Source organism: Festucalex cinctus, chromosome 12 (assembly GCF_051991245.1).
Source record: "Festucalex cinctus isolate MCC-2025b chromosome 12, RoL_Fcin_1.0, whole genome shotgun sequence".
Classification (NCBI taxonomy): Eukaryota; Metazoa; Chordata; class Actinopteri; order Syngnathiformes; family Syngnathidae; genus Festucalex; species Festucalex cinctus.
Window position 1 is genome coordinate 2,717,298 of NC_135422.1, and position 22,296 is coordinate 2,739,593.

A 22,296-nucleotide genomic window follows, 5' to 3' on the forward strand; every position below is an offset into this window, starting at 1 on the left:
ATACATATATTAGGGCTGGAACGGTTTTTGAAAACCGTTAAAAACTCATCCGTTAAATAGTCTCGGTTTGGTCCGTCTGCGTTCTGTTCGGTCATTTCACGCAACTCTTTTTTTTTTTTTTTTTACTCTATCCATATTAGACATGACTTATGACACATCTCTGTCTTATGTTCATCAAATAACAATAATTTCATCTGATAATTATAATAGTATAATTATTGGCTGTTTGAAATCGCTATATAAATTAAGATGACGTGACCTGTGAGTAATTCTAAGATTAGTGTTTGAGCCAGTTTTAATAATAACAATAATAATAATAATATTAATAATAATAATAATAATAATAATAATATTTTTTAAAAAAGGTCCATTAAAAATCTGACTTTCAAAAAATAAAAAATAAAAATCAACCAGGAAAAGCTTCTTTTTTTTTTTCTTTTTTTTTTTTTTAAATAAACCTGTGGAGCTAAGGCACTAAAAGTGAAGAAAAATGTCATGGTAAACCAGCAAACAAAAGTAAATAAATAAATAAAATAAATAAAAAATAGCATAGTGAAATAATAATAATAATAATAATAATAATAATAATAATAATAAGAATAATAAGAAGTAGCTTTGAATAATATACACTTTCACTTTTCTCAACATAACAACAACATAATTCGTTTTTGTAAAAGTCACTGCATACCGAACTGAACCGAAAACCGTCAGCACAAAACGGAAATATATAATGCTTGGTGGAAAAACATGACCATACTTAAGACTTCTTTACAATCATTGGTCTTCTTCGGTTTTAACCTTTGGAGAAAAAAGGTTTGGCTTCAGATCCGTCCCTGGTCGTCAACTTTGCTTTAATAGAGACGTCACTTCCAATGCAAATCACCATCTTCCTCCTACTCTTCCCAGGGGGCCTTTATTAACACCATTATTGTCGTACAATCAGTCGCGACGTGCTTTCCATTGAGAAATAAAAGTCAAATATGTAACTCCCTAATAACATGATACTTATCACAGAGCTGGCTTTATAAAACTGTTAAACCATGACATCAAAACACACAAATCATATTAAGGTCTCGGTCACACTCCCCCTCAGCTCTCCCCCTTTTTTTTTTTCCCAACCTCCAGCGCACGTTCGCACACAATGAAGGTTTAGAGATGATGAAGCTGTCGCAGTGATAAGAAGGTATTTGGTCTACAAATGAGCTATATAATTATGTCGGCATGTTGTCAAACGGAGCCGCGGACGTCTTCATCGGACCAAAAATATGACAAGCAATGCAATCCCGGACTCAAATGTCGGTCGGACAGACGAACTCGGGTGTTAAGGAGGCAGATAGTGATGACTGTATACTTTCCATCTCGGAGCCTCACTTGTTTTATTTAGATGAAAGGAAGTTATATATCAAGGGAGGGGACCGAATTGATGATTCTTTTTTTTTTTTTTCTCACAAGGATTTAATGTTCATCCCTTGTTTGCATCTGCAGCCACCAACAGACATGCACAAACATTAATGAGATTAAGAGGAAGCGCCGTGCAATATTTATTAGGCTTGACAAACACTTCTGGGCTTTAGCACGCCGGGGCTTTAGGAGCCACACTCTCTTCTGGGGGGGGCCCGTGCTGGCACATGCTTCCCAAACAGGAGAGGCAGATGTTCTTCAAATTGCCAAAGAGGATCCGCTCGCCTGCCACCCTCAAGATTGCCGCTCCACTTCTCCACAACCATTTTAAAACGCGCACTCGATTGCGCATTTGCGCGCTCGCCACCCTCGTCGGCGCTAATGCATCTTTTCCCCTCTTCTCTTTTCATTTCCACACCAACTGCTACTTCCTACTTGTTTTTTTTTTTAGATCCTCCGTCAGCAGTCTTTTAACTTAAACATGCAAATGGGGCTGTTGTGCCGATTGATGAGAACCTCTTTTGTGTTTTTGCGTTCACCTCCATTAGGCGGGATGACGAGGACGCGGACACGCTGGCATTTTGGTCAGTGACAACAGCGACGCTTTTGGCCGCCACAGTCGACTTTATCGCTTCGGCTTTCTCTCCTCCTCCGAGTGTGGACTAATAAGCCTAGAAATGACAATTGCCTCCCTGCTGAATCCCTGATAGGTGGAAATAATGATATCAGTGCCCTGCTAATCTTCTTGACTTGCTGCTTGGCACCAGCCTATTGAGGCGCCTGCCATACTTTACATACGATGAGATGAATTTAATCTTTCTCGGCCGTCACGACAATGGGGGCCATTTTAATGTTGCGGATCGTATTTGTCAGGGTTCCGTTTCTTTTTCAAATCCCTCCTCCTTTAATCATTTGAGATATTCTGTCAAGGTATCCACTAAAGCAGATAAGTGAGCGTTGCGTCGTTTTCTCATTTCATGCAGAAATGACAACAGTATGCAAATGGCTACGACACTCAATGCTCCTTAGTGATGGGATGTTCAACGCACTGGCAGGCTTTTAATTTCTCGGCTCTGAGCTATTACCTTGTATAACTGGGTCATTCAGGACTGAACAACGTCCTTCAACTCATTATAATCCATTGCATCCATTATGGGGAATGTACATCATCATAAACAAAGTGTGCTTCCCCGTGAACTGTCTTTAATGTTCTCTTGGGACCAGCGATAAAGTCAATGAGGGCGCTGTAACACAAAGGGATTTATATCGAATGGAATTCTTCCAAAACGTAGACGTCAGAAGGCCAGTGATGTTTCTTTGCTTCTTTTCTGGTAAACATAGACGCTTTTGTTGTAATGTTGATTTTTGGACATCCTGTAGTGGACATATAATACGGTCATATTTTCATCTTTAAAGGCCCAGTTTGCCGGTTTCAGTCAGGAAAATGCACTTTTTAAATACAGGATTTAAACAAACAAACTACTTCTCAATTTACAGATATGGACTTCTCTTAATTTCTGGTGGTGATTTTGTCCTAAACCCCCAGGCTGTATTTTGCCATGTCACAGGGTGCTGAAAAATGAATGGCAGGCCGCAAATGGCCCCCGAAGCGTAGTTTGGACACCAACTGATCTAGAGTCAGTTACAGCAAACAATAGACAAGGAAGGGAACATGCTTCAAATGTGGTTTGATTTTTTTTTTTTTTAAACAAATTATCATTAATTGTATGTAGACAAAGCAAAGAAAACAAGCAAAGCAAATGTTGCCTATTTGCATGAGACGCGTCGAGTCAACGCACATCAAATCATAACAATCACTTGTTATCCCACACTGTTCCTCACTTCAAACATCTTTCCTTTATGCACAGTATGTTAATATGCATCTGTTGTTGAAATAATTGGCACCATATGGTAGGACAAGGGAGTAGCTGTTGCTGGCGCTGTTTTGTGTACAGGATGTAACGGCCTCGTTTTTTAATGTGTCAAACCTGCAAAGTTTAGACTCCACAGCTTGACAGGAATTCAGAAAATGCGATGAGGAGACGGTGTGAATACGTGAAGCCGAATTTCCGTGGCGCAGGACAACGACTCAAACATGGAGTCAAGAAAATTGAGTAATCCCATAACTCAAGTCTTGTCATTTGCTTTCTTTCCTGAATTGAACGACTTGGATACGCAGTGAGATTGTTCAGTTCTTGCCAAGCCAAAAATGATTCTTTGTCAGCCGGGCATAAATAAAATTGTGTTGATTGTACTGTCAACGCTAATCTGACAGCTTGGGGAAGCAGTCATTTATCTAATGACAGAGTCTCTATGACAACAATCGATCGTCCTCGAGCTTATGACGTGGGGTGCGTGAGGAGAGGAGAGATGCGTTTACACAAGAATCTCCTTGTAAAAAGACAGTTTGTTTCTTTGCATTTTGAATTGAAAATTAGGTGTAGACTCACTTTCTGAATGCTCTCACTTCCTGTTTCAATAGCATGTTGTATTAAAAATGGTCATTTACGCCAATATGCTTTTGTTTTGGTTCTGATCGTGGAGATTGGATTTGGCTGGTGTTCAGTTCTAGCGGAATGTAGGGCTGACGGCCACCCCCAAAATCTTAAAAATCCCTCAACTATTTGCCTAACAGAAATCTGTTATGCATTTATTAAATTAACTAGAAAATACAATCTAGAATTGGTGACTTGATTAATTTTAATGTGCTTAATAAATTAATCCCAATGACGTATAAATGTTTTTTTTAATGTTCTAAGTGTCCCAAAGACGTATTTATACGTTTTTTTGTTTGTTTGTTTTTTATACTAGAGCATACAGAAGGCTTTGATGCAGCCTCTCAACTGTAAAGAACGGTTGCAGAAATGGTAGTTATTACACAAACGGCCAGCAGGTGGCAGCAGAGCAAAGGAGATCAACCAGGGCCATCTAGAAAAAAAAAAAAGAAGCTAAATTACTTACAATTTTAAATAGATTTGTGAAAACTGATGAAACTTAGCTCTCTTCTAATGCTAATTGCTGCAAAACGGAAATAGATAGAAGCATACTTTTTTTTTTTTCTCCTGATGAAAGAAGAGACTTTAATCTTTCTTTTGGTAGGTTCCATGCTTTTATAGCAATAGAACACAATATTCTGTGGGCCTTGCAAAATCAGTCGAAATCCAGTAAAACAGCCGGGAACGAACGGGATTGCGAAATGTGAAAATGGCGGCGAGTGAATGAGTTAAAGTGGAATTATTTTTTTTTTATAGTGGCACCTTGCATTCTTTAATTTCTCTGTATCCGTCCCACGAACAAAAAAGTTTGGACACCCCAGCTTTAGATCATCACGCGGACATAAAATGCTTGTATCATCTGCAGAAAGTACCATATTCATCAATTCTATCACATTATAAATGTCATTGATGTATATAATGAATAATTTGGGCCCTAATAGCAACCCCTGAGGGACACCGCAAGTAATATTCAATAATGATGAACAATGATTGCCTATCCAAATAACTTTTAATCCACTCCTATACAATGCCCCTGATACAGATTATATATAGTTGATATAGTTAGAAGTTACATAATCATGTGTTTTCAGAAACAACCAGTGTCAAATATCCAATGTACTGAAATGTTTGTCACCACACCAGCATCTTTATTTTCATTCATTACACGCTTCCAAACGGATTGCCTCTCTGCTTTATGCACTAATTTGCAATCTGTTTTTGCTGTTCTGGAGGAGAGTATTGTTCTTTCCCTACACCATGCTATTAATGAGTATGGCTAAGAACATCATTATTTTTAAGTATCATTCTGCGTTCACAGTGGGTGATCTCGACAATAATCTGTTTTCTTGTTTCATATCCAAAGCGAAAGCAGTGGGTGCCTCTTTAATACTCGCAAAATCATTAACGGAGAATCTCCGCTATGCTGGGGGAGAGGAAACGTAATGAAGACCCATTAATTGCGGGTAATTTGGTTGTTCTTCAGCTCAAGTTTTTCCTTCGCTCTGCTAGTTGCTTTATTTGCATTGATGTCCCCTCAGAAGCAGTTTGCTTCTTGAACAAAGGCGCTGGTGTATGTTAAGTGCTTTTGAAATCGCAAGCGTTCAAGCCACAAGGGCCGGTCCTGATGAAAGGGTGTGAAACACAATTTGGAAATTGATTTCATTATCTTCTCATTTGGCCTTGGCAAACCTCAGTTGTTGTTTTTTTTTTTTATGTCAAAGTAGCAGATGTGTTGCTGCTGCGCTCACGCGTGCGCATTTAGCAAGCCGGGCAATGAAGGACGGGGAACAGGAAGGTCGGCTTGAAGCTTCAGAAATGCATGCAAATTCCAGCAATGTCAGACAGAATACATTATAGCTGTTTGGTCTTGAAATGAGGGCTTGTGAAATTATGGGAAATATAAATGGAGAACGGAGGCATGAAAAAAAAACAAAAAAAAAAGATGCCGCACCAGAAATCTGGGGGCTACCACAGCATAACACAAAGCCACTTGTAAGATGCAAAGGTCAAATACTTGATTTTCATTTCCTCAAAAACAGATACAATCACACTAGTCACACAGATGTGAATGTTGTCATTCAAAAAGCATGGCGGGTGGGGGGAAAAAGGGCAAGTTACAGGAAGTCGTCGGGGGGGGTATATGCGCGCATTTATAGTTTCCGCAATCTGTCAGCACTGAGCAAAGCTAGCATCATTAATTTCTTTCCATTCCAGAAAAAAAAAAAAAAAAAAGCCCTTTTCGGTTTTTCCAAATAGCAACTTGAACGTCATGCGTCCATCTGGCCGTCCGTCAATCCGAGTGCATGTGTTGGGTGTCTGTTACAAAAGGGCCACTGATGAAAACAACTGCGTGTTTGCTGGCTCCGCCATCTGTGGAGATGAGTCAAAGAGGAAGTGCAGACAATTAAATGATAAGACTTGCGCCGTCTCCGCATTTTCGTCATTAACGGGAGTGATACGCTTCGAGATGTTTCACCATATTTGTCGTCGCTGCAAAAGTTTGCGGCTGCTGTATTATTCAAGTGCAGAAAGAAAAAAAACATTTTCCACTACACTTAAACAAAAAATAAACACAAAGCAATAGTGTTTGCACAGTTGCTGTGTTTTAGTTTTGTAGGGCCCCGTCTCCTTACTGTCGAATAAAATATGCCGTTATGACGATTAGCAATATCCCTGTGTGACTTGTTCCCATTGTTGTGTTCGACATGGATTTTGGAGTAGACAAGATGATAATGTGCATGAATGTAATGAATTTCATATATATTTGGGAGGTCTGGAACCTAACACTTTATGCATAATTAACTCATTCACTCCCAGCCATTTTTACAGAAGTAGTCCTGTTCGCTCCCGGCTGTTTTACTGAATTTTGACTGATTTTGCAAGGCCCACAGAATATTGTGTTCTATTGCTATAGAAACATGGAACTTATCAAAAGAAAGATTAAAGTCTCTTCTTTCATCAGGAAAAAAAAAGTATGTTTCTATCTGTTCTCGTTGTGCAGCAATTAGCACTAGAAGAGAGCTAAGTTTCATCAGGTTTTCACAAATCTATTTAAAATTCAAAGTAATTGAGCTTTTTTTCTAGATGGCCCTGGTTAATCTCCTTTGCTCTGCTGCCACCTGCTGGCCGTTTGTGAAATAACTACCATTTCTGCAACCGTGCTTTGCAGTTGAGTGGCTGCATCAAAGCCTTATGTATGCTCTAACATAAAAAAAACAAAAACAAAAAAAACGTATAAATACGTCTTTGGGACACTTAAAACATTAAAAAAAAAACGTATTCACACGTTATTGGGAGCAAATGAGTTAAGCAGTGGAACTGTTTGAAAAGTACAGAGGATGCACCCGTGTCGGATAAACCCAAATGATACCCAACCCGACTTGTCTACAAAAATATACCACAGAAAAGAAAACGCCACCCATGCGCACAATTTAGACTAGCGCCGGATACAAATATGCGGCTCTCTCTGTTGACTCTGTTTGTTTGACATTTTGCATCCTTCCATTTCCATTACTCCAAGAAAGTCAATCAATCAACAGACTTGCAAAGATGTCCAGCCTCATTCTTTAAGTACCGCACGACTGTTGTAGGTATATAAAGAGTCATCGTAATATTCGTACCCTCCATAATGTAGGCGATATCACGGTAAAATATGGCACGCCGTACCGAATTGTACACCTTGTTGGAAAGGGAATTTTTATTGGTTGGGTGGGATGTATGACAACGTGAGTCTGGCATTGAGCTGGGGAGTCAATTAAAGAAGCTCAAGCTTAACAGGGCTCTGATGTGGAGCCATAACAGCGTTATCTCGCCTCTCGCTCGAGGTGGCCAGATCTCGTTTGTGACATGAGCCAAGTAAATAAATAGCCAAATGAGGGCACACAAAAGCGCCAGCCATTTCCCCGGGCACCGATTATGCCAGGGGCATAGGGAAAATTATGCCCACAACAAATTGCTAATGATGAGCCAGTGATGTCTTGTTAAGCGACATTGTTTTCCCTCACATCCCTTTTGTGTCCGCGCCCTGTTCTCCATTTAACAAGAACCGACAAAAAAAAAAAAACACACAACAAAAAGCGGCAGAGCGGATCTGCACCGTTTCCCCTTTCTTCTGCCTCCCTCTTCTCGTTTGCATCCATCCGTTTCTCCATCCTCCTCTTCTCGCCTCCTTTTGCAGTTAATTTGTGTCCGTGCCTGTGTTTTTTCCCATCCCCTCATATGCGCTGCCACTCGGAGGGGCCGATTTGGCACATGAGAACATGCTAGAGAGGGCCCGCTCAGCAGGGAGGGGCCTTTTGATGCAGACCCCCTAGGGAACCATCCACTGAACCAGCAGTATGTATCACAGATGTGACGGCTTTCATCTAACAGTTTAACTTTTCCTAATTAGAGTCCCAAGTCTAATCACACACGAGGCTATGTGATATTTGTGAGGTGGTCGTAGCGCTTGTGGGGGCAGAGCCCATCAGAGATCCAAGCAATGGTGATTGGGAGGGTGGGTGGTTATTTTTTTTATTTTTTTTTATTTTATTTTTGGAAGAAAAAAAGGAGTGTTGCTTGTGCCCCGAGTGGGCTGTGGGCTCACCTGGGCACGGAGGCTCTGAATGCTAAATGGCAGGGGCTCATCTTATTTGCAAAGAAGCTGCCCCTGAATGTAGATGTGCAATTATAAAGCAGGAAAAGGAAAAACGGTTACAAGGGGAAAAAAAAAAAAAAAAAAAAAAACATCTCATAATGAATAAGTCAACTCCAAGCACAAGCAATGGAAATTAGTCCTGGTGTAATAAATTAGCCTGTGCATATATTACATGAGATGAATACCCTCGGGGCCTCATATTTGCCGTTTTGGCTGTTCACCGCAGTGTATTTGAATAAATCAGGAAGTCATTTGCCACAGGACCAAGAATAGACAATTCACCTCGAAACCTTTAGTTCTTAAAAAAATAAAGCCCACTCTGTCATTTGGGTGTGGTCTCCTTTGTCTCATAAAGCCAAACGGGTTATTACGTGCCGCGTCCACAACTCTCTCACAGCCTCTGTGGATTTGCAATCATGGAATATTTCGTATTCTATTTTACACTGATTAGAGCTACCCATTTCTCCTCAGCTATTTTTTCTGGAAGGCTGCGAAACACAATGTGAAATTAGAACCACTGAGCGATGAGCTGGGAGGAAATTTGCATCAAAATAACACAGCGCGCCGTTAACGAACCAAAATCAGATAGCAGCCGAAAAAGACGGCAAATCGCAAATTAGAAAGAATGATGTCAAATGGTATTTTCTCAGTACATTTCTTCAGCTTTTTTTTTTGTTTGTTTTTTGATGCCAAAGCATCACATCGCCAATTGTCTTATCCAGAGTGATCGTTCCTACTTGTCCTTCTGCTCGATTTAAAGCAAGAGCGCCAGAGTCAGTTGAAGGCAGATACTTCAATGGCGAGTGAACTCTCACCTTTATGTGCATCGCTTCCCTCTGAAATGAAAGCCAAGTACAGTCAATAGAAAGCCGTAATGGGTCTTTCTTCAAGTCAAGTGTGGCTATTACGTACTAATTTCCGATGGAGGCTCCTCAGGAACTGAAACGCTTTGGAGGGATTCTGTCACGATCCGCGTTTTGGTTAAATTTGAGTCTTCATCTTCCTTGTGTACCTGTTGTCAAGGTTTCCATCCATATGTTTCGATTTTTTTAAGCGAATTTACTGAAAATACGCGGCGGTCGACTGTAGAGTGTGTGTGTGTATATATATATATATATATATATATATATATATATATATATATATATATATAGTGTTGTTATTATCGTTTTTTGGCTACCGATACCCAGCTTTGCAGTATTGGCCGATACCGATACCATACCGATACTTAATTTTTTGTTTTTCCTCAACATGAAAAAGCTGTCCTGCCATTGGTTCAGAGCATTCAAGTGCCAATAGGATATCTTACATCGGCATGCAGTGAACATGTCACATACCAGCGAATGTCATGCACCAGCAAGACACACGATGCTGCATCCAAAAGCCTTTATTAGCATTGGAATTAATGCTATCGGCATGTTACTTGTGAGTAGTCACCGATACCGATACCACTGTTTTTATGCAGTATCGGCACCTCTGCCGATACCAGTATCGGTATCGGAACAACACTAGTATATATATATATATATATATATTTTTTATAGATATTTTGCTAAATCGTGATTGGTTATGTTTTTTTGGGGGGGGGTTTCAAACTCGAAAAATCCTGATTGTGTAAAGCCTATATAAAATCATTGTTTTTTGGGGGTCAATTTTATGTATAAAAAGTACAAGTGGGTATCGGTAACTACTTGGTATTGGTATTGGTTCCTACTCAAGAGTTGAGTACTCATACTGGTATCGGTCTGGAAAAAAAAGTGGTACGGAACATCCCTACTGTTTATAACGTCTTCTTTAACATCAATACGGGTCGGCCCAGAAACGGTCGTATAGCCCATTAACAAATACAATCGCTTCCGTCATATTTGGTTCTTGTTTTAGCAGCATCACGCCAGGACTGATGCAGACAACAGCCTTTGTTGTTTAATAAAAAAACAAAAAACAAACATGTTTTGGTGAGTTGCTTGACTCCTCTACATAATTAACATTATCAACCAAACCACACTGTTGATGAATAGCATTTTCTTTTCTTTCTTTTTTCTCTTTTTTTTTTTGGAGCCAGGAGGCAGTGATTTAATTATGCAATTAGTGCCGTGCATGATTAAACGGCTTAATTAATAGCTGCAAAATGAGAATTTGGCTAGAGTTGACAATATTTAACTAGCTCACTAGTTTGTGAGGATCTCTAAATAATTGGTCTCCAGTGCTTTTGTTGGGTGTAATGCACTGGTATGATGAGCGTGATGACGGCAAGACAGTTATTGAAAGACTTCAATACCCATCAACAGTTGCCTTCATTTGGCTCTTGTGAAATGTGATTGACTCACTTTCCAGCACGGCGTTCCAACATAATGGCTAATATTCCTTGGAATAACTTGTTAACTAATGAATCCACTCCGTGACTCAATAAATATGAATGCCAAATTTCCTCATAGTGATTAGGGGTGTTGAATTACTCATCTATAGACTAGGAGAGGAAATGATTTAAAAGAAGATTTTAATTGTACCAACACAGTGGTACAAAAGCAAACAATTTTATGTAGAGATTTGTACAATGTTTCACCAAAAAAAAAAAAAACAAAAAAAAAAAAAAATTATGTAACAATATATGTCAATTAAGTCAAATTGGAGATTAAAATAAGTACAAAAGGACAATTTGGATTATCACCCTACATCTTTAATGGTAACTCGCTTCAAAAGGTAACTTATCTACTTTCTTGATTACTTGCTTTGAAAAGTAACTAAGATAGATTACAAGTACTTCAATAGTCACATTTTGCAGGTACCAGATAACAGCTATAAAAATGACACCCGGTTTCGCTACGTCATTGGAAGCGTGCTTTATAACAGTGACATTTAAGAACAAAGTTTGCTTTTATTAAGAATAAAATAAAGACAGCAAACGTTTTGACTTAAAAAAATAGTCTTATCCAGATTCCACTTAAGAACTTTACTACTGTTTTTTAATTATATATATATATATATATATATATATATATATATATATATCGATTTTTTGCAGTCATTCAGGACGATTACGATTTTAATCGATTTTAACCTAATAAATCCAACAAACGTTTACTTACTTAAAGGTTTCATTTATTCAAAAATAATTCCTGTGCAAAATGTTGAGACACCAGTAACGTATGCTGATTCTAGATCAGTTTTAAGGCAAAATGACATCACATAAAAGCATTTGGATGTAACAGAACATAAGAACAACAGCTTTTAATCATCCAGAAGGCAAAATTCGATTTCACAATTTAGCAAATTTTCAACGATTCGATTTTTTAAAATGACGATGTATCGAATTAATTCGATTTATCGCCCAGCCCTAATATATACATACTTGACCCATAAAGAATTATGGGTCACAACCTTTCATAAATCTTGATCAGGTGGGTTAAATGTTTCATTGAGGCATCTTTCCCAAGGATTTTTAGAATTCAAACAACCTTCTCCAAGTTAGTCCTGGCTCATCTGGCGCAGATAGCAAAGAAAACTTCCCATTAGTTCATCTGCATGTCTGTTTACATGACTTGCGCAATGCTAGCAAGGGATACCGATGGGCTCCTCGTTAACTGAGCTTAGCAAAATGTGCGATCGATCGCGTCTATGATCGGTGGTAATTGCAGTACAGTGGCTACACTTCTGAGGGGAAAAAAAGCAAGGCATCTATTTGGAGAGTGGCGTTTATATGTTCAAGTGGACGATGCACCAAACGACCGTTTACGCTCACAATTTAGAGTCTTCAATTAACACACGCATGTTGCTTTATGTGGGAGGAAGCTGGAGTACCGAGAGAAAACACCGCAAGCATGAAGAGAGGAAATGGAAATACAGTATGTGTAAATATTACAACAAAACAAAAAATAGCAGCAGTTTTCTCACAGCTTTTCCCAGAAAAAAATGATTTCACACTTTCCGCCTGCTTTGGAGTAATTACATTTCCGTGGTTCTTACTTTCCTCCAGTGGTTTAGGACTGGATCTCCGATTTTTTCCTCAGGTTGTGGCTTTCGTCGTATTTACTGGATTAGTTCAGCTCTGAGCTCTCTCGCACAAACGCAGCGCACTCGTCTATTTGATTAACAGCCTGCAGAGGAAACGGAAAAAAAGCAAGCCATTTCCAGCTCGTTTCTTTGTTCTTGCAAAAAAAAAAAAGAGAGATACACGGAGATGCCGATTAGCCGGCTAACCCCAACGTTGAGCAACGCGGGCCTTTGTCAATCAGGAACAGTTGGAGCAACTTGTCAATGGAGCTCGTCGGCTCCCGAGTTGAGTAGTGCTTGCTGTGAGTGCGTATTGTTTGCGGCACTTGACACCGGAGCGCGAGGGCTGAAAGAAGCTGCTCACCGCCACTGAGACGCACGCCGTTGTCTTGCGTGCGGAGAACCTGTCAACCAGGACGGAATGTTTTGCTCCGTGTGCCTGCCACCGGCACAACATATCACATATCACTTCATCGAGATTTCCTGTAAAATTGACTTCTTTTTTTTTTTGCTTTATGGAGTGGCACTTTATTAGTCAAGATTTACACAATCTCCAAAGAATGTCGTGTAGGTCAGCGGTGTCTTTTGAATAGTTTAACCCCTGCCGAAGGAAGAGTAAGAGCATTTTGCTGCTTGAACTGCCAGCATCACTGTGTCAAATTATTTCCCACGGATCAATTTAGCAAATGGAATAGTCTATTCATTGACAGCAATATATGGCATTGTGTCACTACATTTACAGTTTTCAGATATTTCTGTTCGCTGAGTGTTATTACAATACAGTGGATATAATTACATTTTTTGAATTATGCTCAGCAGTCACAAATAGGCAAATTATCTTGTGTGCTATGTCAAAATTGTTCATAGAGAATTACTCTTATAGAGTACATAATTATTTGCTTCTCAGTTTAGCGTGCTAAGGTCAACCGTTTATTAACTCATTCACTCGCCGCCATTTTCACATTTCGCAGTCCCGTTCGCTCACGGCTTTTTTACTGGATTTCGACTGATTTTGCAAGGCCCACAGAATATTGTGTTCTGTTGCTATAAAAACATGGAACCCATCAAAAGAAAGATTAAAGTCTCTTCTTTCATCAGGAAAAAAGTAGTATATTTCTATCTGTTTCCGTTTTGCAGCAATTAGCATTAGAAGAGGGCTAAGTTTCATCAGTTTTCACAAATCTATTTAAAATTGTAAGTAATTGAGCTTTTTTTTCTAGATGGCCCTGGTTGATCTCATTTGCTCTGCTGCCACCTTCTGGCCGTTTGTGTAATAACTACCATTTCTGCAACCGTTCTTTACAGTTGAGAGGCTGCATCAAAGCCTTCTGTATGCTCTAGCATAAAAAAAAAAAAACACAAATAAAAAAAACGTATAAATACGTCTTTGGGACACTTAGAACATTAAAAAAAACGTATTTATACGTTATTGGGAGTAAATGAGTTAAATGTGTTTCATTACTATTCATTTACTGTTCCGAAACTGTAAACTGTAAACAAATACACAGAGTTGGTACACTGTCCACCATGACTGTTGCCAACTCTGAAGTCTGTGAGGTCCAGAACCTGATCATATTTCAGACTATCATTTGCATTATGTATGGTTATATGGATTTGTTACAAAAGCCAACCTGATATTTTTTCTGACCTGCCTTTAAATTGGCTCCGAATGGCTCAAAATTGGACTGGTAGAAAAGACTTTTTGCAACTCTTAATGATGTCGCCCAACACAGAAAATGGTAAATGGATGGAAGGATGACACCCTGTCCAATTATTACGATGCAATCTTTTTCCCACTTTGGGATTTAGTTCCACTTTAACATCTTCCTCCATTCTCATCACTGTCCATACCACTCAAACATAAAAAGAACCCAACCAGATGGATTAAAACTTGACATTATAGTGCTCATGAACCTAAAAAAAAAAAAAAAAATTGCTACTACAACGTAACGCGAGTGGTGGCCGGTGAGGGCGCGTTTGCGAGATGGGTGAGCCCGAGTTGCTGTCAGTGTCAGAGCGGCCTGTCTGTCAGCCTGCCATGTTGTGATTGAGACGTCAACCTAATCCATGTTTACGCTGTCCCGTGCGTGTCGAGGCCGAGCCGTTAACCACACAGAATTAGGCCATGTTTGACATCTACTGCAACACGCCACTTGAACCCGTCAGCGGCTTCGGGCTCAAAGAGCAGCAAACAAACAAACAAAAAAAAAAAATAAAAAAAAATAAAAAAGCAAAAATAAAGGAGGCTAAGATGATATGAGAGGTTGTGTATGTGTTTGTTTGGGGTTAGGCAGGTGTACGATGGATTGTAGGGGTGTGAATTGCCTCGTACCTGACGATTCGATCCGTATCACGATTCATAGGTCACGATTCGATTCGATTAATCCCGATATGAATTTACAAGTGGATTGTTACAATTTGTTTTTACTCAAATTTAGAAAATAGCATTCAGCAAACTTGTACATGTACACTGTAAGATTTGTATAAAAAATTATTAGTTATTGATCTCAAACTTCAGTTTTAGAACTGTATTTAACAAACAGGTTGTAACCTTTTTCATGTTAGAACAGCATTGAAATAAAATATTAAGGCTTAATGTTCCATTAATATAACATTCTTCCATGCGTAAGGTGTGAAAGTTAGACGTCTTGTTGAATATTTTTTCATCAAAAATGGATGTTAAAAAATCGATTCGGCTGCCTATTGAATCGATTCGAGAATTGCGTGCTGTAGTATCGCGATATATTACCGAATCGATTTTTTTTTTAACACCCCTAATGGATTGCTATGGGTAAGTACTCGTTGTTGACTATCCACTCTGCCTCTGTCTCTGTCACTCCTCTTTCTCGTCCATCCTCCTTCCATCTCACTTCCTCATTCTCTCTCTCATCCTCTGCTTCCCTCTTTCGTACTTACTTGGAGGAGCCGCCAGTGTTTGCTTCTCCTTATCCGGGTTTCTAATCCGCCACAGGTGAAAGAGTCCACTAAATAGGTGCTGACAAAAAAAAAAAAAAAAGTGGGGAAAAGGGAGAGCAAGAACCATTAGAGCACAGTTTATCGGCAGCGCAATCTGTTATCACTGCTGTCCCTCAGTCCCTCCCTCCCGCCAGCCACGAGCTCCTTCTCTTGTCACAGACCTACCGATTATAGGGCGCGCACACACACACACACACACATCGTATTTGTACACACACTTCCATACATCTGTCAAATGCACATAGAAAAGCTATAACTAGTACACGCGATATCCATTTTACAGTTTCCAACCAGCTATCTTATAATTAGAGATGTTCGATGCTAGTTTTTTATTTATTTTTTTATTTTAGGCCGATACCAGTATGAGTACTCAACTCTTGAGTATTCACAGATACCGATACCAAGTACCACTAGATATCACTCGTACTTTTGATACATGAAATGTCCTCAAATAAAAACAATGACAGTTTAATTTGAAAGAAAGACCGATATATCCCCGTGAAATTATAGTTCGTGATCAATACCTTGAAATAAGGACAGGCATGATATCGATACCTATTATCGATATTCGCCCTTATAATATAAAACTACAAACATCTGACTGTAGACATTTTATACTGTACTACTAATGATGGCTCCTAGCCCCGCCCAAACGTTTTTTTTTCTTCCTTTCAACATAATAATAAGAATAAATAATAACAATAACAAATAATAAAATAAAAATATTACTGTGCTCATACTAAAAGAAACACAATATTATGCTTTTGGACATAACAGTAATGCATGTAAACAACATACAATTTCTAATAACACTTAATATTGAGGCACTTACTTGCTAATGCACGCACACATTGCTCCACATATTGACTTGGTTCACAAGCATATTATGTTCCCCTTTATCTGACCTTACGTGTAGAATTTAAACATAGGAGGGCCAAAACATGCCTTGTGAAAATTAGACTGCACTAGCAACTAGCCACCAGGGGGTGCTAGAACTGCACACATGGAAATCAACCTGACTTTTTAAACAGATGTGCTGCTTTTAATATAGTGACATGATGACAATGATATTGTGGCAGTTTTAATATCATGATGTCACGATGCCATTATAGTTATATCCCTACAAAGTACTTTAGAACATAAGAAGATCGATGTGGGTTGGATTCTGTGATGGCATTTCCAGCGAGAGAAAAAAAAACAACAAATCCTGGTGTGCTTGTTCACTCAGGCTGTCACATTTTGTCCAGACTGTGAAACCTGTTTTTTGTTCTGGACCCACAACAGCAGCAGATTCTGCATGGTGGAAAATTACAAAGTACTAAACATCAATTGAGGAGTATTAAAATTGACTAATCGACTCGTTGACTGGTATGTACAACCCCCTAGTAACAATGATCAAATATTGTGTTTATCAATGCAAATGTGAACATGATTTTTTTTGTTTTAATAAAGTCTTTATGGATGTTTTTAATAGACTTCACTGCATTCTACAGATGTTCCATATGAAATGTGTAGTGACTGTAAATTTTAAATGCTAAAATGCTCATGTAATATTTTTTTTGTTTTGTTTTGAAAAGCCTCATTTGAAAAATGTGTGTAAAATATACTTTCCACAGCTTGGCTGGCACCAGTGCCACTGAGAGTGCGATGAGGAGTGGGGGGAAATTTCAGTTTACCAAAAGGATAAACGTCAGCGGATCAGCTAAATTAGATCCTGTCTGTATTAAGACATCCACTGAAGTGCGCATGGCGGATGTGCTGTGTCGCTTTGGACCCCTGTTCTCAGCTAGACTGCAGTCCAAGGCTAAAATGGAGCTCAGAATTGAAGAGGGAGAATAATCGCTTTCCTAGAGTTCCTTCTAGTGCAGAACAAACCAGTTGAAAAGGGACGGACGGTCTTTGTCTTTTATGCTACAATGTGCAGCTTTTGCGCAACAGCCCAATCATCTACATTACGATGAGCACTGAAATATGACCAAAGTGCCATTTACTGTAGTTCAATACTGTATTTGACATATTTATTTCTTCTTGACTTCTTACGGATATTAATGCTTAATTTAGGCTAAATGAATGACTTTTGGTAGCCTTCCATTATAGTGTACCAAACATTGTGTTATGCGTATACATTTATGAGCCAAACAGTGGCATATTTTATAATTGACCGCAAGAGAGACAGGATAATAATGTTATGTTTTAAACATAGAAGGCCAAAACATCCCTAATGAAAATTAAATTGCACTAATAAACTAGCCACTAGAGTGTGCTAGAACTGCACAAATGCAAATCAACCTGACTTTTTTTTTTTTTTTTTTTTTTAACGGATGTGGTCCTTCTAAATATCAATCAATCAATCAACTTTATTTATATAGCACCTTTTTATACATTCAAAATGCAACTCAAAGTACTGGACATCCATAATACAAGGAAAAAAAAGAAAAAAGAAACGAAAGAAAAGAAAAAAAGAAAAAAAAGGAAAAAGAAAAAAAGAAATATCAAAATATTGTGAACATGACGACGACGATATTGTGACAGTTTTAATATCACGATATTGCCCTTATCGTTACATCCCTAATTCCAGACCCATCTTTTATTTTTTATTTTTTGGTAATTTGAGTTACACAGTGCACTGATCCAATTGTAGCGTTTTGGCAACACTTTTCAAGTCACACTTCTACAGGGCTCACTATTCGCATGCAATGTTGATGTTTTTGTTGTGACATGGTGAAGGTTCTGTAGTTTAAGACAAACATCGTTTCTGAAACATACTGGCTATCAATTTTATGAGACAAAAAAAAACCAACAGAAAATGGACGTATTTTGATATAGCTACTCTGGGTCATTTGTCGCACCCATAAAAAAAAAAAGGTGTGCTATATTCCAATTTGTGATTTCCAAATGTCCTCATTGGTGTTTATGGAGGAGGTATAGAGCTGCACAAAGGCAACAACAAAAGTGGCTGGTACAGAGTGACATTTCTGCCATGTTTTGTCATTTGGACATAATGGCCGTGACCACCGCCGCCATGTTTACATAGTAGAGGGCTCCCGACACCCAGACTGTGACAAATCATAAAAGCTGGGCCTCTGTAGCCAGGCTGCATTTCATTAAACTTTAACTTCCCTTATCGGCTCCAACAGAGGACGGAATAATAAAGGCTGACAGGTATCTAAAGATGTATGTTTGGACTGGCGGACAGGAACAGCATGAGAGCCACAACCAGCTTTGTCACCAAAGAAGGGACATATGTCGCGGGCTATAAAGACTGAGGGCAGATGTTGTTGTTTTTACTGAAGCTGGTAGATGTTGCTGATTGGTCTTTGCACATATGTCCACCATAAATAGTTCCCTTTCGCTAATAATGCTTCCAGCTGAAAATGAAAGGTCGGTGAAATGACTGGTAAGGCTAAGCAAAATGTAAAGTTTATTTATGTAGACTTAGAAAAGAAACAACTGCCTCAATTTAAAAAGGTAACAATTACCATTACGACTCAAGTATTTCCAACTCAAACCTTAGTTGCGTCATTAAATATAACAAGTCTATAAAGCCTAACTCAACTTCTTTAGAGCAGCCAAGGCTTAGGGAAACGGAACTTTTTAAGAGATAGCAAATCACTAGTAAAAAAATATTGACAGGTAATCGAGCCATAATGCGCCATACTCCGTGTAACCTGGAAGTAATCTGTGTTTTTGAGACATTGTCCAATCAATGGCATTTATTGGCTGCTTTAATAATGGGCCTCTCAAACACCAAAAAAAAAAAAAAAAAAAAAGCGACTCTGCAAACGTGTACGCTGGTGGACCTTAGAGATGAAATCGCTTAGCATTTTTTAAATGGGATTTGGTCCATTTTGTTTTAATATTTACATTTACTCTGAATATTTTTCTCTCTTCCCAAGTACCACATGTGCCTAAATTTGAGCCAGTGAAAACCCTGTGTCATCTCAATATGTTTGAATGAGATCATATGCTTCAGCATTCCCACATATGTTATTGTGATTTTTACTCTCCACATTTTATTTGCCGGGTAACAACTCCCACATAATACTTCCAATTTACACTGTTCAAATTTCAACTAGCTGCAAAAATTGACAACTCCCGGGGTATATATCGTCTGATTCCACATTACTTACAGTACTCGCACAATTTAATGTTAAAGACTTTTCCCCATTCATTTTCAATGGGACAGACGTTGAAATTTTTCATAGTATCACTTTTCACACCCACTTCCATACATATAGCTTATCATCATTAATGGTAAAGTGCATTGCCCAGTAACCAGGAGATCATAATTTCATAATTTATCTCTCAATTGAATTCCTAAGCACTCCGCATGCATTCAAATCTTAGCATTCAGCATTCCCACGCAATTTCTCCCGAAATTGCATTTAGTCTAGTTGAATATGGTTTTGTAAACATATGAAGGCAAAACACAACTAAAGTGCGCTTAATTCAGAATGTAATTTTTGATCAAATTAGATTTTTCATATTTTGGACTATGAAGTTTTTTTTTTTTGTTTTTTTTTTTTTTTTTTTTTTTTAGTACAACAAAGAAAAAAAAAATATGTATATTCGGGACTCGGTCATTGACGTGAACGAGAATCTGAAGTGCTAATAATGGCCCCCGAGTTCAGGCGCTAATTTTTTGAGAGAACACTGATCAAAAAACATCACCTTGAATTACATTAGTTAGATACAGTCAAAGCACGAAGGTTGAATTCAAGTATTTAAAAAGTCTTGTGATTACCATGTGCTCATCAAACACAATTGCTGTGGGAAATGCTGAAAATAGATTTAAGGGGACACATTTTTTGGGGGGAATTTTCTTTGAACTGTAGTGAATGAGTTAAAAAAAAAAAAGTAGCTCAGCCTTGGTTGGGTTCTCGTGCCGCGCTTCCACCTCCACTCACACCGAGGCCTCTCTGAAATCCACTCTACACAAAAAGAACCCGAATAAAAGAAAATTGGATCTCAGGCATAAGTTGGATGGGGTTTATATCCATAGGGACAATGCGGCAAGGCCAACAATAAATCAAGTTAAGATCGTGCGAGAAACGCAGTTGATTGATTCCATAGAACCTTGCTCATCAAGGCCACCAGGTTTGAAACAAGGATATTTGGAATGTGAGGAAGAAAGAGGCATTTACGGCAACAAAAAAGCCGCTGAAGCGCCCTTTGTGAGTATCTGAAAGGACCTATCTCCAGCTTGCCAGGCTCTCCCGTCGAGCAGACGAAAGACGACCGTGTAAATAAAAGCTGAGGGTGAGCTCACAACTTCGCCTTGTGCGAATAAAAAAAAAAAAAAAAATGGCCACAATCACAGTGCAGATGCATACACAAATAGTTCATTTCTTTGCAACTCCCGGCGGGTGCTTCGGCATTATTCAGCGCTTGAATGTCAATTTCTTCTCCAGCCTAACTTGAAGCACAAAAATTAATTAATTTTGCTAAAATGATGATATCACTGTCTGTCAACGAGATGGATGGCGTGCTTTACTTTTCGACACACGTAGGACGTGATCAGTGTTTTTTTTTTTTTTTTTAAGTCATGTACGGCTACACGCACGCGATAAGGTCATATGGCCTTCCCGGCGGGTAGTGATGGTCGTCGTGGAGTGTATTAGCCAGCCTGAGGAGCGGACCGAGCGGCTCAGATAGCCTCCTCCTGCAGGCGTGTCAGTCTGGAGTGCTGCTGCCGCCTCCCCCCAGCAGCCATGTCCTGCTAGAGTGAGCCCCTTCACCAAAGCTTTGTCTGAGAAGAGAGTAGCCGAAAGGGCCCTCTGACACGCTGGACAAGACCCTTCAATATACAAGCACCACCTCCACAGCAGCCTCGAAAAACCAACCTTGACTGCACATACACATGCATTCCGCATCCACTCATGCGCGACACCGCATGAGTGCCGATGATGCTTTATCTACTGCTTTTTTTCCCCTTCTTTTTTGTGTGTGTGTGCGATTGTAGCGTTTGCACAGAGTGCTAAGCTCAAACACAAACACGGGGAGTTGCGGCAATGAGCTGCATGCCATCTGCCCCGTTCAACCCCCCCCCCCACCCTTTATCAGGATTTCACTTTCTATTTCCAAGCTCTGCTTTCAATGAGCAGAAAAGAAGCGTTGAATACTATCGGCGCAAGTTTTAAATAGTTCTTTATCTGCACTGTTTTTGATTGTACCACTGGGAATGCGAAATGGCGATGTAATCGATAACGAGCAGGCAAGCACGTGGACGGACGTTCTATTGAAAAAAATGACACGTTTTTTAACCTTTACCCGGCCCCCACATATTTCTGTTTTCAAATTTAAAATCAAAAAAAGATTAGGCCTCGACAGCTGAGCTACTGACTACAAATTTTCCTGAATACAATCAAACATTATGCTCAAGTGAATACGAACAAATAATTGTGCTTTATAATGTTACTGCAAATAATAAACCACCACATATTTCCAGCCCCCACAGATAACTTTACCCCGGCGTAACAAAGCCCGGTGGTGACACACAGTATCTCGACCGACCCGCACGGAAGAAAGGAAAGCAAGGACATGATTACGCGTGTGTGCGTGAGACAACTTAAAGAGGAATGTAGAATAACGTATGGTGTTTTTGTCCTTGTAACCGTGAGGTGGTGACACGTGCGAAATTGGCCCCAGCCTACCCACAAAGAAGGACGGGGGGGGACGCGGCGAGCGGGAGCCGATCCATATTCTTCCAGTTCACCCTGCTTGGCTCGAAGAATCCTCCGATATTGACCTTCAAATTCAGCCCGCATTCACAGCTGATGAAAAGAGATAAGCACTCTA

The 22,296-nt window shown here is 39.2% G+C and overlaps 1 long non-coding RNA gene across 1 annotated transcript in view; it reads right to left on the reverse strand.

Moving 5' to 3' along the window:
• Window positions 1-6,127: 6,127 nt before the first annotated feature.
• Window positions 6,128-22,296, reverse strand: part of LOC144031899 (uncharacterized) — a 33,296-nt gene continuing 17,127 nt past the window's right edge. Inside the window, exons 3-4 of the long non-coding RNA XR_013287624.1 lie at window positions 15,439-15,517; window positions 6,128-6,266 (exon numbers count right to left, since the gene is read on the reverse strand). This is a non-coding gene — a long non-coding RNA (uncharacterized LOC144031899). The remainder of the gene's footprint in view (window positions 6,267-15,438; window positions 15,518-22,296) is intronic.